The sequence below is a fragment of the Schistocerca piceifrons genome, chromosome 9 (genome assembly GCF_021461385.2).
Source record: "Schistocerca piceifrons isolate TAMUIC-IGC-003096 chromosome 9, iqSchPice1.1, whole genome shotgun sequence".
Lineage (NCBI taxonomy): Eukaryota > Metazoa > Arthropoda > Insecta > Orthoptera > Acrididae > Schistocerca > Schistocerca piceifrons.
Window position 1 is genome coordinate 70,657,222 of NC_060146.1, and position 16,204 is coordinate 70,673,425.

The window sequence follows — 16,204 nt, forward strand, 5'->3', positions numbered from 1 at the left end:
GCGGCAAAAGAAATAAAAAGGACCGATACGCGTCTAGCTGTGACGTCTGCCCGCAGCTGTCGTGTTGTTTTTACATACGACTTTTGCAGACGTCAACGGGCGTAGTCCAGCACGTCGCTTCGCTTTATGTCGTCTTCGCCGCACACAGAATATTCTCCCCGTGATAATACGCTTTACAGAAGCTTCAACCTGCAGTGGTCATGGAAAGTCATGATAAAGCTCGAGATGTATTTATGTAAGTAGTTGGTATATAAAATCTACTATAATGAAGGAAGCTGAAAGAGTAAATTATAATTTGTACATCGACTGCGACTTGAATCTCGGTCTTCTTATTTACTAGGGAGGTCTGCTATCCACCGTATCAGCACAGGTTACACAGCTGCACGGGCTATTGAAGTCCATTGCCCGCCCTAACACAAACTTCTTCAGCTTATTTTCCCCTTCTTGAATCGTCACTGTTCTGGGGGTAGGTGAAAGTAAACTGAAGACATGAACAGGTTTGGCTTACTGAGGGCACTGAACGAGAGCAGTCTGTGCAGCTGTGTTACCTACTGTGGTGTAGTGGCTAGCACACCTACCACGTTAACAAGGAGGCTTCGGTTCAAGTCCTGGCTATGGCACAATTTTCAATTCGCTTTTTCAGCTTCCATCGTTACCATATATAAAGTTGAGACTCATATGTCTCAAGGAAAATTGGATTGTATCATATGAAGATGGTATGAGATACCATTGGTGAACTTGCAGCCCTCGAAGAATGAAATTACAATGAAAGCCAGCATACTGACGTTGATAAATATCAATGGGGACAGTTGAAAAAAGGTGTGCCCTGACCAGGACTGGAAAGCGAGATCTCCTGCTTACATGGTTATGGTTCAAATGGCTCTGAGCACTATGGGACTTAACATCTGAGGTCATTAGTCCCCTAGAACTTAGAACTACTTAAACCTAACTAGCCTAACGACATCACACACATCCATGCCCGAGGCAGGATTCGAACCTGCGACCATAGTGGCCGCGCGGTTCCTGACTGTAGCGCCTAGAATCGCTCTGCCACTCCGGCCGGCTGCTTACATGGCAAACGCTCTATCCGACTGAGCCCTCGAGGACACAGAAAATAACTCAACTGCAGCACGCTGTCCGTGAGACCCACACTTCCAAATTTGGGAATGTGGGTCTCACGGGGAGCGAGCCAGAGATAAATCCCTGCAGTCGCACTATCCTCTGTGCCCTCGATGGCTCAGTAGGATAGAGCGTTTGCCATGTAAGCAGGAGATCCCGGGTTCCATTCCCGGTCAGGGCACACATTTTCAACTGTCCCCATTGATATTTATCAACGACAGTATGCAGCTAAAGGTCTGGATTTCATTGTAATTTCCTTGAATTATATTAGATATAAAGGCGGTCACCCCTCCATGACACATCGCACAAATACCACGAAACACCACCTCTAGCCTGATAATGGACTCAAATTGATGGTAACGAAAACGAATTTCTTCAGGTAGGACAAATCCAGCCACAATCATTAATGACTGGACTGCGTAGCACCACCACACACCTCCAGCCACATGCTGCCCTGTGATGTTTGGCCGTTTGAGGTGACAAGGGCGAAATCAGCTTAACAGCTCACGCATTCTATTTCCTGACAACAATAATACATGGAAGAATGAAAAAGCAAATTGAGAATCTGTTAGATTACGGTCGGTTTGGCTTTAGGAAAGATAAAGGCACCAGAGAGGCACTGTATGGTTGTGGTTGATAATGGAAGTAAGACAAGAAAAATCAAGAGACGTTCATAGAATTTGTCGACCTGGAACAAGCATTCAACTATGCCGAACGGTGCAAGATGTTCGAAATTCTGGGAAAAATACAGTAGAGCTATAGGGAAAGACTGTAATATACAAAAGACTGGAAGACTAGGAACGAAGTGGTCGTATTAAAAAGGGTGTAAGACAGGGATGTAGTCTTTCGCCCCTACTTTTCAATCTATGCATCCAACAAGGAATGACGGAAATAAGAGAAAGATTCAAGAGTGGATATAAAATTCAAGGTGAAAGATTATAAATGATAAAATTCGTTTATGTCATTACTATCCTCAGTGAAAGATTAGAAGAGTTACAGGATCTGTTGAAGGGAAAGAACAGCGTAATGAGTACACAATATGGCTTGAGAGTAAATCGAAGAAAGACGAAAGTAATGAGAAGTAGCAGAAAGGAGAACAGTGAGAAACTTAACATTAGCACTCTTTGTCACGTAGTAGATGAAGTTAAGGAATTCTGCTATCTAGGCAGCAAAATAATATGTGACAGACAGAGTTAGGACGACATATTAAGTTTAGTAGTACCAATCATAGGCCTTAATCTGAGGAAAAAAATTCTAATGTATGTTTGGACACAACAGTGTATGGTAGTGAGACGTGGACTGTATGAAAACCGGAACAGAATCAAAGCATTTGAGATGTGTTGCTACAGATGAATGTTGAAAGTTAGGTGGACTGATAAGGTAAGGAAAGAGGAGGTTCTCCGCAGAATCGGCGACGAAAGAAAGATAGGGAAAACACTGGCAAAAAGAAGGGATGGAATTCTAGGACGTTTTTTAAGGCGTCGGGGTATAACCTCCATGGTATTAGACGGAAATACAGAGGGTAAAAATTGTAGGGGAAGACAGAGATTGTAATACTTCCCAAAAATAATTGAGAACGTGGGTTGCTAGTGCTACACGGAGAAGGATAGACTGGCGCAGGGGCGAAATTCGTTGCGAGCGGCATCAAACATGTCAGTGGACCGATGACTCAAAAAACTGTTGCTTTTAATGGTATGCGACTAGTGCAGGATTGATGGTCACATGTCGGATACACAAACTCTTAATGAACTTAAATCATACGCCCTAAACCACATTCGTCCGATTTCAAAATTAATGTCTTATCTCCTAATGACAAAGGCCTCAGAAAGTAGCTTGAAATAATTAGAATTTATTCATATGTCCTTGGTGCATGATAAATGTCTCCTAGGACCCTCTCACACTTAGTTCCCACGTAGAGCGTTTTTCACGTACCTCGCATATTTATTTACATACGTGGTGTTTCAAAACTCCTATTACAGGCCTCTAGCGGTTGAACAAGGGAGTTAGTGGACAAGGTTTTGATAAGGAACATGTTTCATTTGGATGTAAAATATGTATGAAGGGCGAATCACTTTCAAATCTCCCGTTTCATGGTACACGCACAAACTGGGAAGAGGGGGCAGTCGCCAGTCGATGTTGTATTTGTGACGTCATTCGTACACTACATCAACAGCTGCGAGCAACTGTAAGCCTGCAATTGTCGAGACAGATGCAAAAAAGTAAGTAAACTACTGAAACGCCCCTTAGAAAAATTTATATATATATATATATATATATATATATATATATATATATATATATATATATATATATATCAGTTCATGACACCGAGTCTTACAAATTTACTTCTCTGATGGACACACGTCCAGATCATCCGCTCTCAAAACTCCGCCATCTCTCTCCCCACATCCACCACTGCTGGCGGCTCACCTCCAATTGCGTAACGCTACGCACTGTTCACATCCAACTGCCCAACACTACAATAGCGAATATTACAACAATGCTAACCAGCCACAGACTGCACACAGCACAGACAGTGATTTTCATACAGAGCGCTACATGGCGTTACCAATATAAAAACCTAAACGGCCTACTTACACTACTTATTATTTCAAAAGTAATTGCTCTAACAGTTAATACACTACTGGCCATTAAAATTGCTACACCACGAAGATGACGTGCTACAGACGCGAAATTTAACCAACAGCAAGAAGATGCTGTGATATGCAAATGATTAGCTTTTCAGAGCATTCACACAAGGTTGGCGCCGGTGGCGACACCTACAACGTGCTGACATGAGGAAAGTTTCCAACCGATTTCTCATACACAAACAGCAGTTGACCGGCGTTGCCTGGTGAAACGTTGTTGTGATGCCTCGTGTAAGGAGGAGAAACGCGTACCATCACGTTTCCGACTTTGATAAAGGTCGAATTGTAGCCTATCGCGATTGCAGTTTATCGTATCGCGACATTGCAGCTCAAGTTGGTCGAGATCCAATGACTGTTAGCACAATGTGGAATCGGTGGGTTCAGGAGGGTAATACGGAACGCCGTACTTGATTCCAAAGGCCTCGTATCACTAGCAGTCGAAGTGACAGGCATCTTATCCACATGGCTGTAACGGATCGTGCATCCACGTCTCGATCTCTGAGTCAACAGATAGGGACGTTTGGAAGACAAAAACCATCTGCACGAACAGTTCGTCGACGTTTGCGGCAGCATGGACTATCAGCTCGGAGACAATGGCGCTGGTTACCCTTGACGCTGCATCACAGAGAGAAGCGCCTGCGATGGTGTACTCAACGACGAACCTGGGTGCACGACTGGCAAAACGCCATTTTTTAGGATGAATCCAGATTCTGTTTACAGCATCATGATGGTCGCTTCCGTGTTTGGCGAGAACGCGGTGAACGCACATTGGAAGCGTGTATTCGTCATCGCCATAGTGGCGTATCACCCGGCGTGATGGTATGGGAGTGCCATTGGTTACACGTCTCGGTCACCTCTTGTTCGTACTGACGGCACTTTGAACAGTGGCCTTACATTTCAGATGTGTTTCGACTCGTGGCTCTACCCTTCATTCGATCCCTGCGAGACGCTACATTTCAGCAGGATAATGCACGACCGCATGTTTCAGGTCCTGTACGGGCCTTTCTGGATACAGAAAATGTTCGTCTGCTGCCCTGGCCAACACATTCTCCAGATCTCTCACCAACTGAAAACGTCTGGTCAACCGTGGCCGAGCAACTGGCTCGTCACAATACGCCAGTCACTACTGTTGATGAACTGTGGTATCGTGTTGAAGCTGCAAAGGCAGCTGTACCTGTACACACCATCCAAGCTCTGTTTGACTCAATGCCCACGCGTATCAGGGCTGTTATTACGGCCATAGGTTATTAGTACTTGTTTATCATCTGCATTTCTTCTTGGTGTAGCAATTTTAATGGCCAGTAGTGTACATTTATCCGACTGTGAGACGAGATGGTTAATAGCTTTATGAAAAAATGTTTGCGGTTGTCTAGGGAAACACGATTTTACCTACCGTAGCTCTTCGTCGGAAGCAAATCGAAGGCTACGAATCTCTTGCTTCAGGGGGGTCCAAAAATGTGGAAGTCAATCGAGGAAAGATCAGAAAATCGTGTAGGCTCACCCACATTTGACCAAGGTTGGTTCGACTATGCTGCAGAAGTTTCGCTGGGAAGCCCTCACACGTCCTCTATAAAGTCCCCACCTCTCTCCATGCGATTTCCATATTTGTGAAGCCCTGACAAACAACATGCGTAGCCGTCGATTTGATTCGTGTGAGGAGGTGCACGCTTGGGCACCGTGTTCATTACGTAGGCAACCGCAAAGATTTTTACCATGAAAGCATTCACGTATTATCTTACAATGGTACTAAAGTATTACAGTTACGGTGATTACTTTTGACATAAAAATGTTTACTTACTTTTTCCACGCCTCTCTGTCTCGTTAGAGTACCCCCTTACAAGAGGATCGAATATGGTGCTGTATAGACGCGTCCCATTCTTGACTTTGAAAACGACCCGACGACGAGTAGCTCATAGAGGTCGGAGCTCAGTGTCTCCGCTGTGTGTGTACCCTGAAGCGCCAGATTCCAAACACATTTTATGTCCAAACGGTACATTTCCGGAAATGAGCTCCATGTCAAAACTTCTATCTATTTAGTCCTCCCTATAACTCCATCCATTCACGCCCATTTAGGTTGGTTGGTTGATTTGGGGGAGGGGACGAAACAGCGAGCCCATTGGTACCATCGGATTAGGGAAGGAAGTCGTGTGTGTCCTTTCACAGCAAAAATCCCGGCATTTGCCGGAACGATTTATGGATATCATAGAAAACCTAAATCAGAGTGTCCGCTCGCGGGTTTGAACCGTCGTCCTCCCGAACGCGAGTGCAGTGTGCTAACAACTGCCTGACCCCGCTCGGTCATGCCCACTTATTTATAGTTTTAGATAAAATGTAGTACAAAAGTAATAGCTTACAGACCGACAATCCGCCACCGCTCCGGTGTCAGGAGAGCATCCCATACCTGCAAGAAAAGAAAATTTTTCAACTTTCGGGAATCACACTGGACTTACAGTACGGAAATATATCTGTACGTTTCGCACGTGTCGTGTTTTCAACGAAGGTCAGTACAATTTCTTTCGAAAAAGAGCTCTATTGAAACTCTTAGTTGACACCATAAATGATTATAGGCGGTACTGGTCGCTTCGTAAGGCTATCATGGTGCCTCTAAAAAAATATATACAAAAGCAATATCCAGACTGAGTGACTGACTGACACATCATCGCCCAGCAAACCGATAAGAACAGAAACTTGAAATTTGGAGAAGGTGTGGATCTTTTCCTATAGGCGTCGTTTAAGAGTGTCGCTCTTAAGGCAATTTTGAAGCTAGACGTACGAAAATAGGTATTTGGTTTCTCGGTCAGAACTAAACAAATACGTGTTTCAGGAGTTTTGGAAATTTATCGCTGTGGGGTGAAATACTGGGTGAAAGCTTGATATGAAAAATAATTATTATTAAAGAACAAATAAAGTCTTGTTAAAGCTATATCATTTGACTTCTGAATTACAAATTAAAAAAAATACGTGTTTCACTGTATTTGGAAGTACAACCCCTATGGGGGTAAAACTGGGGATGAAATTTTTTGTGAAAATATTTCATTCTGGAAGCATTTTTGAAGCTAAATGTTGTAGAATTTTGGAACACGTATTATGTTCGAGTATAATGACTTTTCTGGAGACTAGAAATGTACTCCGTAGGAATCAGCATGGGTATCGAAAAAGACGGTCGTGTGAAACCCAACTCGCGCTATTCGTCCACGAGTCTCAGAGGGCCATAGACACGGGTTTCCAGGTAGATGCCGTGTTTCTTGACTTCCGCAAGGCGTTCGATACAGTTCCCCACAGCCGTTTAATGAACAAAGTAAGAGCATATGGACTATCAGACCAATTGTGTGATTGGATTGAAGAGTTCCTAGATAACAGAACGCAGCATGTCATTCTCAATGGAGATAAGCATTGCGAAGTAAGAGTGATTTCAGGTGTCCCGCAGGGGAGTGTCGTAGAACCGTTGCTATTCGCAACGTACATAAATGACCTTATGGATGACATCGGAAGTTCACTAAGGCTTTTTGCGGAAGATGCTGCGGTATATCGAGAGATTGTACCAATGGAAAATTGTACTGAAATGCAGGAGGATCTGCAGCGAATTGACGCATGGTGCAGGGAATGGCGATTGAATCTCAATGTAGGAAAGTGTAATGTGCTACGAATACATACAAAGATAGATCCCTTATCATTTGGCTACAAAATAGCAGGTCAGCAGCTGGAAACAGTTAATTCCATGAATTATCTGGGAGTACGCATTAGGAGTGATTTAAAATGGAATGATCATATAAAGTTGATCGTTGGTAAAGCAGATGCCAGACTTAGATTCATTGGAAGAATCCTAAGGAAATGCAGTCCGAAAACAAAGGAAGTAGGTTACAGTACGCTTGTTCGCCCGCTGCTTGAATACTGCTCACCAGTGTGGGATCCGTACCAGATAGGGTTGATAGAAGAGATAGAGATGATCCAACGGAGAGAAGTGCGCTTTGTTACAGGATCATTTAGTAATCGCGAAAGCGTTACGGAGATGATAGATAAACTCCAGTGGAAGACTCTGCAGGAGAGAAGCTCAGTAGCTCGGTACAGGCTTTTGTTGAAGTTTCGAGAACATACCTTCACCGAAGAGTCATGCAGTATATTGCTATATTGCTGCCTCCTAGATATATCTCGCGAAGAGACCATGAGGATATACTCAGAGAGCTTAGAGCCCACACAGAGGCATACCGACAATCCTTCTTTCCACGAACAATACGAGACTGGAATAGAAGGGAGAACCGATAGAGGTACTCAAGGTACCCTCCGTCACACACCGTCAGGTGGCTTGCGGAGTATGGATGTAGATGTAAATCTACACTATGTGATCAAAAGTATCCTGACACCTGGCTGAAAATGAATTACAAGTTCGTGGCGCCATCGGTAGTGCTGGAATTCAACATGGTGTTGGCCCACTGTTAGCCTTGACGACAGCTCCCACTCTAATAACCACGTTCAATCAGGTGCTGGAAGGTTCCTTGGTGAATGCCAGATCATTCTTCATGGAATGCTGCACTGAGGAGCGGTATCGATGTCGGTCGGTGAGACCTGGCACGAAGTCGGCGTTTCAAAACATCCCGAAGGTGTACTACAGGATTCAGGTCAATTACAGGAATGTTATTGTCGTGTAACCACTCCACCACATTCCGTGCATTATGAACGGAAAACAATGTAGACGGAAAACTATTTAGTCGATCGTGTTGAAAGATACAGTCGCAATCCTTGAATTAATCTTCAGCAGTGGGAATCAAGAAAGTGCTTAAAAAATTAATGTAGGTCTGTGCTGTGATAGTGCCACGCAAAACAACAAGGCGTGCGAGCCCATCCATGAAAAACACCGCCACACCATAACACCACTGCCTCCGAATTTTACTGTTGGCACTACACCCGCAGCCAGATAACGTTCACCGGGCATTCGCCATACCCACACCCTGACATCGGATCGCCACATTGTGTACCGTGATTCGTCACTCCACATAACGTTTTCCCACTGTTCAATCGTCCAATATTTACGCTTCTTACACCAAGCGATGCCTCTTTTGCCATTTACCAGCGTGATGTGTGGCTTATGACCAGGTGTTCGACCGTGTAATCCAAGTTTTCTCACCCCCCCCCCCCCCCCACCTAACTCTCTTAGTACTTGCAGTGGATCCTGATGCAGTCTGGAATTCCTGTATGATGGTCTGGATAGATGTCTGCCTATTACACATTACGACTCTCTTCAACTGTCGACGGTCTCTGTCAGTCAACAGAGGAGGTCGGCCTGTACGCTTTTGTGCTGTACGTGTCCCTTCACGTTTCCACCTCACTATCACATTGGAAACAGCGGAGCTAGGGATGTTTCGGAGTGTGGAAAATTGAGTATACAGACATATGACACAAGTGACACCCAATCACCAGACCATTGTCGAAGTCCGTGAGTACCGCGGAGCGCCCCATTCTGCTCTCTCACGATGTCTAATGACAACTCAGGTCGTTGATATGGAATACCTGGCAGTAGGTGGCAGCACAAAGCACCAAATATGAGAAACGTATGTTTTTTGGTGTCCGAATACTTTTGATTACATAGTGTATGAAATAGGTGTTGAATCTTTTTTCGAAAATACAAATATTTCATTGCGAAAACATTTTTAAAGCTAAATCTCTAAAAGTAGCTGTTTAGCTTGTGAAATAGAGATGCTTTTTGGAATTAGAACGCTAAGAGGGTGAAGTAGGGCCAGACTCATGTACGCCCAGCCCATAGTGTATGAAATAGGCGTTGAAACTTTTTACGAAAATACAAATATTTCATTGCGAAAACATTTTTAAAGCTAAATCTCTGAAAGTAGTTGTTTAGCTTGTGGAATAGAGATGCTTTTTGGAATAAGAACGCTAAGAGGGTGAAGTAGGGCCAGACTCATGTACGCCCAGCCCATAGTGTATGAAATAGGCGTTGAAACTTTTTACGAAAATACAAATATTTCATTGCGAAAACATTTTTAAAGCTAAATCTCTGAAAGTAGTTGTTTAGCTTGTGGAATAGAGATGCTTTTTGGAATAAGAACGCTAAGAGGGTGCAGTAGGGCCAGACTCATGTACGCCCAGCCCAAACCGCTAAGGACTGAAACTTGAAGTGTGGAATGGGTGTGAATCTTATACTGTAGGCATCGTTCAAGAAGGGATTGTCCAAAATGTCACTATTAAGGGGGTGAAATAGAGGATAAAAGGCTTTTTGAAAGTACGTCACTATTAGGGGAATTATGAAACTAGAACTACGGTAACCGGTATTTGGTTTCTAAATCAGAAAATAAAAACTACGTATTTCAGCATTTTTGGAAATGAGGTAAAACAGTGGGTGGAAGTTTTTTTTGAAAATAATTTCTTAAGAACTGCTAAGGGATTTTTTAGATTACATCTACGGCAATTGCGATTATACTTTTCGGTTAGAAATAAAAAAATATGTGTTTTAGTGCTTCTATAAATTCAGCTCCTAACGGAGCGTAGTGAGCGATGAAAACGTTTTATACAGTATTTCGTTACATCAAAAGAATTGTAAAGCTAAATTTAAGAAAATTGGTGTTTCACTTCTCGGTTAGGTATGAAGAAATATTTGTCAGGGAATGAAAGTTGCTTTGGAAGTATCTCCACAAGAATACAAAAGTGATCATTAACAAGAACTCCAGCTACTAGAATCGCTTTTTGGCCAGAACTACATTCGGAAAAGACCGTACTCGTATGACCTTAATTAGCGTGAAAAACGTGTTAGGTGTTGCAATTTTTGGATGACATAGAAATTAGATTCAATAAGAACGAAAAAAAGTCTCTGCAGACCATAAAGTCTAGGTGAGGGAAGGATCGGGCGTTAAGTTACTACAGAATGAAGAGAAACAGATGGTTATTGAGAATGTTTAAATGATCACCCTACTTGACACACAAACGGTAACCTGATTGAGTGGATCCAAGTTCTCCGCCGGCCGGCGTGGCCGAGCGGTTCTAGGCGCTACAGTCTGCAACCGCTCGAACGCTACAGTCGCAGGTTCGAATCCTGCCTGGGGCATCGATGTGTGTGATGTCCTTAGATCAGTTAGGTTTAAGTAGTTCTAAGTTCTAGGGGACTTATGAACTTAGAAGTTAAGTCCCATAGTGCTCAGAGCCATTTGAACCATTTGAACCAAGTTCTCCCTCCCCCCCCCCCCTCACCCAAACCATCAGAGAACCACCTCGAGTCCGATCCACACACTGAAGGCTAAACGCCTTACTATTCTGTCGGTCCACTCAGCGCCTCGCAACATTTGAAAAAGAAGTAAAAAATCCTGAGACGTCGGATCACGCTACACACATCCTGCCACCTGCTGGCTTGTTTCTGTCTTGTCTGGCCTACCGAAGACGTGTAGGTTTGTGTATCACTGTGAGCAACGGCATCTTGCGAAGTATCCGACTCCAAATGTACTCTGCATGGAGTTCCGTTCGCATGGTTCGCTTGGACACCGGTTGATACATAAGAACATGGACACCGGTTGATACATAAGAACAAAGAATGATCTACAAGACTGAAGATAGAAGTGGTGTTATTCAAGGATGTAATCGCCCCTACTGTTCAGTCCATATACCCAAGGAGCAATGAGGGGAATAAAAGGAGGTTTCAGGATGGGATGAAAATTCATGGTAAAAGGATATCAATGATAAGATTCGTTGATGACATTCCCATTGTCAGTGAAAATAAATACAGCATCTGTTGGATGAAATGAACAGTCTAATCAGTACGCAATACAGACTGAGAGCAAACAGTGAAAAGACAGAGGTAATGAAATGTAGTAGAAATGAGAATAGCGAGAAACATAACATCAAAATGGAGGATCATGAGGTAGACGATATTATGGAGTTCTGCTGCATTTGAAGCGGAATAACACAAGACGGTCGAAGCGAGGAGGAGATAAAACGCAGAATAGCGCAGGCGAAGAGGGCATTCCCGACCAAGAAATGTCTGCTGGTATCAAACATCGGCGTTGGCCAGAGGGAGAAAGTTCTGAGAATGCATGTTTGGAACACAGCGTTGCACGGTAGTGAATCACGAACTGTGGAAAAACAGTAAAAGAGTAGAAACGAAGCGATTGATATGTGTTGCTACAGAGAAGTGTGGGGAATCAGGTGGAATGATAAGGAAAGAAGAGCTTCGCTGCAGAGTTGGTGAAGACAGGAACATCTGGAAAACAATAACAAAAACACGGACAGGAAGATAGGACATTTGTTAAGACTTCGCCGGCCGAAGTGGCCGAGCGGTTTTAGGCGCTACAGCCCGGAACCGCACGACCGCTACGGTCGCACGTTAGAATCCAGCCTCGCACAAGGATGTGTGTGATGTCCTTACGTTAGTTAGGTTTAAGTAGTTCTAAGTTCTAGGGGACTGATGACCACAGCAGTTAAGTCCCATAGTTCAAATGGTTCTGAGCACTATGGGACTTAACATCTATGGTCATCAGTCACCTAGAACTTAGAACTACTTAAACCTAACTAACCTAAGGACAGCACACAACACCTAGTCATCACGAGGCAGAGAAAATCCCTGACCCCGCCGGGAATCGAACCCGGGAATCCTGGCGCGGGACGCGAAAACGCTACATAAGTGCCATAGTGCTCAGAGCCATTTGAACCATTTTGTTAAGACTTTCGGGAATAGCTTCCACGGTACTAGAGGGTCAAAACCGTAGTGGAAGGCAGAGATTGGAATACGTCCAACAAATGAGAACTAAGGGTGCATGTGGTGATTAGGGTGGTAATGAGGTGTTCGCAGTGGGCCCTTTGCAGAGGTGCCGTGTTTACCAGTGCCGCAACCAATTCGTCTGCGCTACGACAGTTCGCACTCTAAACGCCACGCTTTGACGCGGCTGCCAGATGCCACGGCTTGTGGGCGGGGGGGGGGGGGGGGGGGGGGGGGACGGTGTTGCGTTATCTGTGGCGGGCAGCCAGAGCCAGCCGCCCGACCGCGGTTTCCGGTGCGGTTGTAAACAACCCGCCACGTGACACAGCCTAGCGGTAAACAACCAGTCTGCGGTGCCTCGTGAGAAGTGCGAGACGAAAAGGTGGCTAAGACTTGTTGCGTTTCCGGGAATAACACGAGGGTCACTCCAAAAGAAATGCACACTATTTTTGTAAAAATACAGTTTTCATTCTGCATGTGTTAAAGTTGTACAGTGTGTAGACACATCCTTCCCGCTTGTTCTGAAACTTAGTTCAACCTGTTCCCGCGAGTGGTGCCGTCACAGCATGTCTTCAAGATGGCTGCTATACTTGACGTTCGTCAGAAGCAACGTGCTGTCATAGAATTCTTGTCCTGTCAAAATGTGACAGTGGGAACCATCCACAAGATGTTGAAAAAGGTGTATGGAGATGCTGCTGTCGATCGCAATACAGTTAAGTCGGTGGGCAAGCAGGTTACGTGATGAAAGTGGGCACGGCAATATAGAGGATTGTCCCCGCAGCGGCAGGTCTCGTACTGCACACACTCCAGACAATGTGCAAAGAGTTAACGAATTGGTGACTGCTGACAGACGCATCACAGTGAACGAATTGTCACGCTACGTTGGGATAGGGGAAGGAAGTGTTTGCAGAATACTGAAGGTGTTGGCGTAAAAAAAGGTGTGTGGCACGTGAGTTCCCAGGATGTTGACAGTGGCTCACAAAGAAACAAGAAAAACGGTATGCAGCCAACTTTTGGAACAGTACCTGTTGTGTTGGCAGAAGAGCCAACACCGTGTTACGAGTGGAGGCCAAAATGCACGGGTTTTAGCTCACGCAGGCTGGCGTGAGGAGGGAAGAACTATACTGACGTGAGGTCTGGAACATGACGAGGAATTAGAATCCAGAAAGCGGACGTAATTAGTTTGATACTTAACTTTAATCCATTAATGACGAACGTCGCTCTTGACGGTACATGATTCACAATATTATCTGTTCAGAATACATTCTTGAACAGGGCGCCTTGCTAGGCCGTAGCAAATGACGTAGCTGAAGGCTATGCTAAACTGTCGTCTGTGCAAATGAGAGCGTATGTAGACAGTGAACCATCGCTAGCAAAGTCGGCTGTACAACTGGGGCGAGTGCTAGGGAGTCTCTCTAGCCTAGACTTGCCGTGTGGCGGCGCTCGGTCTGCAATCACTGATAGTGGCGACGCGCGGGTCCGACGTACACTAACGGACCGCGGCCGATTTAAAGGCTACCACCTAGCAAGTGTGGTGTCTGGCGGTGACACCACAGTACGAGAATCGTGGAGATGAATTTCTTGGAAGAATTGTGTCAGGTGATGAAACATGGCTCCATCATTTTTCACCAGAGACGAAGAGGCAATCAATGGAGTGGCATCATGCAAATTCACCCAAGAAAAAGAAATTCAAAACCACACCTTCTGCTGCAAAAGTTATGGCTACGGTGTTTTTCGATTCCGAATTACTCTCGCTTGTGGGCATCGTGCCAAGTGGAACCACCATAAAGTCTGATGCATATGTGACGACACTGAAGAAACTTCAAGCTCGACTGAGTCGTGTTCGGCCACATTGGCAAAAGCAGGATGTTTTGCTGTTGCACGACAATGCAGGGCCACATGTCAGTCAAAAAACCGTGGAAGCGATCACTAAACTCGGATGGACAACACTGAAACACCCGCCTTACAGTACTGACCTGGCTCCATGTGACTATCATCTCTTTGGGAAACTGAGAGACTCTCTTCGGGGAACAAGGTTTGAAGAAGGTGTCCCTTGTGCACGCTGCCGAACAGTGGCTCCAACAGGTTGGTCCAGAATTTTACCGTGCGGGTATACAGGCGCTGGTTCCAAGATGGCGTTGAGAGGAATAGAAATTATATGGAGAAATGAAAATATTGTTCCTAAAGGATGCATCTACACAATGTAAAACTTTCAGACATGTAGAATAAAAGATGGATTTTAAAAAAAGAATAGTGTGCATTTCTTTTGGAGTGACCCTTGTAATAATCTCAAAATTTTAAATCGTCTTACCCACAGTGTTTATCTAACAATTGGTAACACGTTTCGATTATACATCATTCTCATAGTCATGTATACACAAACGTCGTGGGATAGCGATATGCACTTGTACAGTTGGCGGTAGAACCGCGTACACAAGATATAAAAGACCAGAGCACCCGGGGAGCGGTCATTGACAATCAGGTGATTCATGTGAAAAGATGTTGGAGGTAATACGGCCCCATGACGGGAATAAACAGACTTTGAACGCGTAGTGGTATTTGGGGCTAGAATCCACAGTGTCACGACTCTGCCGCGAATACCAAATTTCAGGCGTTACCGTTCACCATGGGTCATGCAGTGGCTCATGGTCTTCTCTTATCGACCGAGAGCAGCAGCGTTTGCGTAAAGTTGTCATTGCTAACAGACAAGCAACACTGCCTGAAATAACCGTGGAAATCAATGCTTCACGTATTACGAACGTATCCGTTAGGACATGCGGCGGCGCGGTTCTTTCTGTCCCTTTACGACGAACCTGTGAACATTGTCTCAGCATTTCATCAGTAGGGAAGCCGAGAGAAACCTACAGTACTTCGACGTGAACCAGGCTGCAATTTAAGTCACTAATCTACGTTTCGTGAGAAAGTTCTCACTAGGAAATGAAAGGTTGGTAATTTTGTTCTCAATTTATCTATTCTGAAAGTTAGGTGAACAAGTATCACTGCCAAGCCCGTGTTAGTCTTAACACAGTCACTCACAATCCCTTTTACTCACGTTAGCAAGTTTATGGTGTTGCATTTCCCGAAAACGTAATAGCTACAAAAATACTGATTGTTTTTGAGTGAGAATCCTCGACAAATATTAAGTCTGTCGGTACCAAATGCAGATTCACTTGAAAATTCAGAAATTTCTACACGCCAATCGGAATAATTATGCAGTCACTTTCCAACACTTTTGATGTATGAAACACTGCTAGATCCGGCAACTTATCGTTTCCATCGGAACTACTACTACACACGTCCGAACTGTTTCATGGCTAGGCTCCGACTCTTCTCTAGAATACTCTAAGTCTTCTCTACCAGCAGAGAGAGAAGAATAATGCTTTACCATTGGTCAGTTTACTCAACAGTCAATAGCAAAACAACATTCTCCCGCGTCAGTCCGTGCTTTTCACCAATAACCAATCGCAAAATAGTAAACCTAACGACTGCACTTTTCACCGACGTAATTATCTAATACGCTGAAGTTTGCTTATGCATAAAGTTATTAACTATTGTTATTTATACCTGAATTAACTTTCCCTTTACCATAAACTTACTTTACAAATATATTCTACAAAAATCCCCTTTGTCCATATCTATACTTCCTGGAAATGTTCCCACACTAAATCCTTCTACACACCTCGTTAAACAGTTATCTTCATATTAACCTTAAACCACACTCACGCATCTTTCATACTGCTAAAAC

At 44.2% G+C, this 16,204-nt stretch overlaps 1 protein-coding gene and 1 non-coding gene across 2 annotated transcripts in view; one reads left to right on the plus strand and one right to left on the minus strand.

The window, feature by feature from the left end:
* Window positions 1-16,204, minus strand: part of LOC124717050 (arylalkylamine N-acetyltransferase 1-like) — a 256,852-nt gene that overhangs the window by 193,309 nt on the left and 47,339 nt on the right. The window lies entirely within an intron of this gene.
* On the plus strand, window positions 1,226-1,300 carry Trnat-ugu. The gene has a single exon. It is a non-coding gene; the product is annotated as a tRNA-Thr (tRNA).